The sequence below is a fragment of the Marmota marmota genome, unplaced genomic scaffold (genome assembly GCF_001458135.2).
Source record: "Marmota marmota marmota unplaced genomic scaffold, marMar, whole genome shotgun sequence".
NCBI lineage: Eukaryota > Metazoa > Chordata > Mammalia > Rodentia > Sciuridae > Marmota > Marmota marmota.
Window position 1 is genome coordinate 2,164,885 of NW_025999983.1, and position 6,603 is coordinate 2,171,487.

General features: G+C 50.7%; 1 long non-coding RNA gene across 1 annotated transcript; it reads left to right on the forward strand.

Annotated features, from left to right (window-relative positions):
• Window positions 1-2,339: 2,339 nt before the first annotated feature.
• On the forward strand, window positions 2,340-5,450 carry LOC107153099. Its single transcript, XR_007348637.1, has 2 exons — window positions 2,340-3,505; window positions 4,631-5,450. It is a non-coding gene; the product is annotated as an uncharacterized LOC107153099 (long non-coding RNA).
• Window positions 5,451-6,603: the final 1,153 nt, after the last annotated feature.

Consider the following 6,603-nt stretch of genomic DNA (forward strand, 5'->3'; position numbering starts at 1 on the left):
TCATCTAACCTATACCTGACAAAGGGCTTGTATGTAGAACATTAAAGAACTGCAACTCAGTCATAAAAAAACAGCTCCAGAAAAGATGGACAAAAGACTTGAACGGATACCTCACCAAAGAAGATAGTGAAATGGCCAGTGAGCACAGAGACTTGAAAATCTCATCACCCTGTATGTGACGGTCAGCGCACAGTGCTGAAATTTATTCTGCACTCAAATATCTGTTAACGTATACAACACAAAGTAGTGATGAAAAATATAGAATAGACTTCAAACTTGGAGGGTCAGTCCAAAAGGATCCAAAACCGATAAGTGAGAGTTTCCAGAAACAACAGAAAGAAAAAAAAAAAAAAAACATGATCTTAGATAGAAAATTAACAAAGTCTCCCTGAACTGAAACATGTAAGTTTATAGTTTGAACAGGTGCCCCAAGTCCTCAGTAATGAATTTTGAATATAATCACAGCAGAACTTTCAGATCTATTTGCCAGGGGTGGTAGGGAGGAAGTGATAGGGCCCTCTACCCCAGCCTTTTTTGTTTTCTGAGACAGGGTCTCACTGGGTTGCAGAAGGGGATCTTGAATTATAATCCTCCTGTCTCAGACTCCCAAGTCACCGGGATTACAGCCTGTATGTCACACCTGCCAAGCCCTCAGATTTCTATGGATATCTGAAAGCTGTCAGAAAAAGATTGGGGTTCATACAAAGATGAGGAGTGAAATCAAAAGGCCAGTACCTGAGCGATAATATTGCAAGCTAAAAGTCAAGGATCACTGCATTAGAAGTCTGGCAAGAAGCTTATTTCTGATCTAGATTTCTGTAGCTAATGCTGGTGATATAGCCCAGTGGTAGAGCATTTGTGTAGCATACAGAAGGCCCAGGTTTCAATCCCTAGCACTGAAATAAAAAATCAATTGCAACAGCAAATGATCATATAATTCAGTTTGGAAGTTGTAATCGGTCTTCACATGGGTACCACAGGCACAAAATGCTGCCTTTGACTAGCATCTAAGTGCTTCTGTCTTTATCTGCTCTTGGATCTAAGAGCAGTTTTGTATGAACCTTAAAGTCTTAACTACAAGCTGGGAAATGCACCTAAGTTATCCAAATTATATAAAATTGATGTTAATCATAGCATACAGGCCACTAAATGTTCTTGTTCTATTTGTTGGTCAAAGCAAATATCCTCCCAGGTACTGAGAAGTCTCAACAAGCCAGGCTAAAAGTAGAGGTGGTGCTGTAACAAGGACCAAGGGTGGGAAATTCAGACGGGGTTTTTGTCTGTCTTTTGGTTTGTGAAACTGTGCCTGTGAGATACAATCCCATGTGTTCGTGGGCACATAGCTCCATGCCCACATGTACATACACATAGACACATCCGCACACATGCACATATATGTACACACACCACACACATCCTATGCACATACATGTACATGCTGCACAGATGGACATGTGTCTGTATACCCGTGTGTGTTGTGTGAAAAGCTCCCGCCTGCACACAACATTGCTGTCCTCTCTCTAATCTATTGAACTCCACAGGTCTCTCTCCTGCTGAAAGCCAGGCATCCATTTCAGGAAAATAAGCAGGAAAAACTGGTATCTTCCCAGAAAGGATCCATGGCCTCTGGGGGACAAACGCCTGTGAATTGTTCGTAAACGGTAGACAACGAGGTGACGTGGAGAGTGTCATAGGGAGGTCTGGACCCACAGCCATGGATCATCTGAGCTGCCCTGAGAGGTGGCAGCCTTCCATAGGAGGGCCCTGGAGCCGAGCCTCAGAGCAGGAGGAGTTTGTGGGTGACCACATGGTCACCTGTTCTAGGCGAGGGGCCTGGGACTATACGTGACTGGACAGAACAACATCCACACCTGAGGGAGGGGAGATCAGGGAGGACTGGCCCAGGACTGGCCCAGGCAGCTGCAGGACGGGACAGATTCAGTGTCCACCTAGAAATAGCACTCTGGTGGCGTCGCCTCAGGGTTCCGGGGCTTGTCTTGATCAGGAATGGTGAGACAGGCAAACAGACAAGGCTGTCACAAGGAGAAGAGCCCCAGCAACGGGGCTTGGCAGGTGGGGGCCGCACAGGATTGGCTGCTGTGTCGTTTCCCAGGGCCTGGGCCAGGGGCAGCCTCCTACGGGCGTGGCTGGACTGGAGTGCGAAAGCCCAACAGGCAGAGGGGCTGCGCCGAGGGTGGACTGACGGCTGGTTGTTTGGCAGGTAAATGTCTCCCAGGAATTAGCTGATGTCAGAGGAGCGTCCCTCCAGAGTGGGCAGCCCAGGTGTCAAAAAGAAAGGAAAGGAAAAGGAAAACGTGTGAGCAGGAGGCAGAATGGGCCAGAGCAGCAGGACAGCGAGAGGCCTGACCTGGACTAGGCAGCGCCTGCGGGAGGCTCCCGCTGCTGTGGCAGCTGTGACGGCTGGCTCCAAATTCTTAGCTACTCCTCTCATCGAGGTGGGGAGTCCAGGTCTCCTGCTTCTGAATCTGAACGATGGTGACCACCTCAGTCAATGGGTCCAGGAGAGTGCTGCAGGTGGCCCTCCGTAGGCAGGATAAGAGCTTGCTGTTCCTCCTGGTTTTCCTTTAGCACTTATCCTCTAAAGGTCCCCTCCTGAGAAGATTCCTCTGAAATCCAGCTGCCATACCAGGGGACTCCAGAGGGGCCACGTGCAGGCCCTCTGGTGGGCAGTCTCAGCAGGGTTTGTCCAGCCACTATGTGCAAGAGGGTCCCAGTGTGGAGTGCATCCTCAGTGACTGGCTCAATGTGGCAGTGAAGGACAGTCGAGGCAGGTCAGTGGATCTGGGCGCAGGAGAACAGTGGTCCCTATTTCTGGTATACTCTATGAACACAGCGGTGACTTTGCCCCATGTGCACACCATGACGCCTTCAGGGCAGGGTCAAGGCTGTCACTGTACTTTCAGACCCAATGACTTGCTCCAGAGCCCAAGGCTGGTCCAGGTGAAGATGGGTCTAGAACCTTCTTTTTTCCATCCCAACAGGCACCCATTAGTCTCACACACGACTTGGTGTCAGCACCAAGAAGCAGTTCCCCACAGCTTTCAGGTGGATCCCTCCCCAGGAAGCGCGAGCCGTGCCTGGGCCTCTTGGTTTCTAGCTGGCACGTTCCCAGACCTTCCCCAAGAGCCAGCTGCCTGACCTGACCTCTCCCCGTGGCCTCTGCAGGTGCACAGGCCCAGTGTTCTCAGCAGCTGGAGCCCAGTTACTTGTTAGCTTGGCCAAAAGGTCTTGCCTCAGAGGACATTCAGAATCTCCTTTTCACAACAGCCTCTCACTGGTTTTTCTCAGGTTGAAACTAGCCATCAGAGCAACAGGCTCTGGTTCCCAGCTGCAGGGGTGGATGCGAATGTGTGAGCTTCAGGTGAGTCACAGTCCAGAAAGCAGCCCTCACAGTGACGTGCCACCTCCCTCGTCAAATGGACACTTGTACTTCTGTGTGGAGACCATCCAGAGCCACGTGGGCCGCTACACTGCCTGCCACCAGGTCAGCACAGAGCCTTCCTTTGTACCTGGCCCCTGATGCCGTTCAGGCGTCCACCGCAGTCTAGGAGGTCTCCAGGACTTGGCCTGGTCATTCAGAAGGTCCTTGCACGCCTGGGGAGAGGGGAGCAGGCACATCCCAAGGGCTCCTTTACCAACACTGATTGTCCTAAACAGGGAGACCTGCTGGGGCGGGCAGCTCCTCCTGTCTGTAAGGAAGAGCCAACACAGACCCATTGAGAGGCCCAGCCCTTAAGCACTGCCTCAGGGTGGAAGGCCTTCCAGGCCACCAAGGACCACTGGAGGGGACAGAGCCCAGGGGAGGGCCCTCTGCCTGGTTCCTCATCTGTGCCCTTAGAGCCCAAGGTGCTCAGTGGAATGAGCTCGGGGTTTGATCTCAAAGGTGAGACCAGGTTTCCAGCTGACTCCACCAATTTAATAAACTCCTCTCCAGCTCAAGATCTTGGCAAAGTTAAAGCCTGTGGAGACAGAGGGAACACTTGGTTTATTCTCATGTTGAAGTCCTAACCCTCCTAAGTCTTGGGGGTGCAAGGATGAGGGAGGGGTGATTAGGGTTGGGGTGGGTCCTCATGATGGGATTAGTGACCTTACAAAATGGACCCCAGAATCTTTGTTGCCCCCTCCACCATGTGAGGCCCAGCAAGAAGGTGCTGCTTGTCGTAGGTAAGTTTTAAACTTGTTCCTTTCCCATTGAAGTGTTCTTAATTTAATCCATGAAAAACTGACAACAGGGATTAATAGGGAAACAAGAGCGATTAACAGAGAAAAGAAGATAGCCATCTTACCCCTTGAGGGAGGCCGCCGTCTTGCCGGGCAGAGGAGGCCTCCCAGGTACCGGCCCCTGTGGCAGTGTGTCTGGGCCATGGCATGCCCCAGGTCTCCTCCCCCAGTGGAAAGATCTTTCAGGTTGAAAGTGGGCAGAAGCTACAGAAGCTGTTTCCGTCCCCCACTGCAGTTGCGGTCCCCACGCAGACTTCCTTTAAACTTACCAGAGGGCAGCCTTTCAAAGCCACTTCTGTGTCTGCAGAAGGTTTGTTTTTCTAATTCAAAATGTGCCAAAGAAATTCATTTGTAATGGGCTATTTCCCTCTACCTCACGATGGACCAGGAGGGCGCTGACTGCCGGCACCTTTGACCCCAAGTCCTGGCTGGAGGGCCTGGATTGTGAGTGGGTGTCTCTTCCAGCACAGAAGCATCTCTCAAGGACCAGGAACTCAGAATGCAACCTCAGAAGAGGAGGCCGTCTCCCAGGCTCTCTGGAGGGCGCGGCAGCCAAGGTCTCCTTCATGCTCACCAACCCTTGAACTTCCCACTTCTCTGGTTCTGTGGAGCTCCTTACTTCTCCTGCCTGTAAAAAGCCCAAATCAGCGCTGCAGATGTAGCCCAGAATAGAGCCTGGCACGCGTGAGGCCCTGAGTTCCGTTCCCAGCACCAAGAAGAAAGAAAGTCAGAACAGAGCTCAGATTTTGCCCTACTGTCAGGGCTTTTTTTTTTTTTTTTTTTTTTTTAATAGTAATTTTTCTATTTCCCTTTTTCAGTCCTGGAATCAAACCCAGGGCTGGGTAAGTGCTCTACCCCACAGCCGCCCCTCAGGCCCTAACTTCCTCATATCTGGCTGTGGTGTAAGATCTTTGCGGGCAGACCACGCTTCCCTGGGAAGCGGCTTCAAGTCTGCCCTGCAGATGACCCTGAGCTAGGCTGAGCTAGAAGTCTCACACCCAGGGCCTTAGACAGGGTGGGCACACAGACAGGCTGGGAGCCTCAGTCACGGACTAAAACCAAGATGGATCTCATCAAGACCGAGACAGCATCAGACCCATCAACTCCCAACGCCCTTGAACACCCTGCTTGTGACCAGCTGGGGAGACAGATCTGAGCAGGCCTCTTGCTCCCCTGTTGGGTGACATTCAATAAAGCTCTTTCTTTTAGCCCTTGTTTGGTTGACCTTGGACTTTCCAACTTCGAGAACTGTGAGAAACACGTTCCCGTTGTTTATCAGCCTTCTGATTTTTGCTACAGCAGCTGAACGGGATAACACCCGTGCCCAACATGCATCAGAAAACATGTTCTTTACTCCTATTTGAATTACAGTGTTCAGATGTCGACTTACAAAGTGTGCAGAGTTTTCAAAATTGGTTTACAAGTCTGAAGGTGAAACCTTTGCATTCTACTGTGTCACAGTCCAGTGCCAGCGGAGATTAGGTCGGCTTCTCAAGTGGGTAAGAGGCAGGTGGCAGGTGTTTGAAGCCGAGTTCTAGAGCAGAAAGGCTTCCTCACCACTTGTCTGCCACCTGGCTTGACTCAGAGGATGTTGAGCTGGGGTGGTGGCCTCTTGGTGTGGCTTAGGCTTCCTTGTACCTGACAGGCTTAGGGGAATGGGCAGGCCATGGGGTGAGTGCTCCTCTTTGGGAGATGGGGTACTTGTGACCAGCCTTGAGACCCGAGGTGCTTCTGACACTCTGCTGGCTGAAAGGGTCTCGGCACAACCGTCTTCAGGAGGATGGACTATAAAGCCCATTTTTCCCTGGAATGGGGTACAGTGATCTGTGATCTTGCTTCAAAACTGCCAGCAGAGATGACCTTCCCTGTTCTCAATCCATCCAGTTACAATGTGGCCCGGTAGGAGGGCACAGCTTGACCTAGGGCACCTCTCCATTGCCCTCCCAGTGGACGGAGGTACCTGGCATGTTTCACGCCCTGACAGGCTGTACACCAGAGCGGCAGGATTTTCTTTTAAGTCTTCACAACAAGAAGAGTCTTCTTCCTTATAACAGGGATTCCTACCTTAACCCCAGTGACCACCTTTCTCCCCAGGGTGCTTCTAGAGCTCTCGGGGATTGGTGGGTACACACAAAATACTTTCCATCAGTGACCTCATGGCCTGAAGACTTCTTGGCACATTTATTGAAGTATGATTTTCAAAAAGTTTAATTATAGTTCTCATACAAGTGTGTGGTAAGTGCACGTCAAAAACCCAGTCATATGGAAAACATCAGGATGGTAAAGTTAGCTCAAGAGAGCCTGAGAGACTATTTTCTGAAGAAAGATGAGGAATGAGATTGTTAGTGACAAAACTGTTTG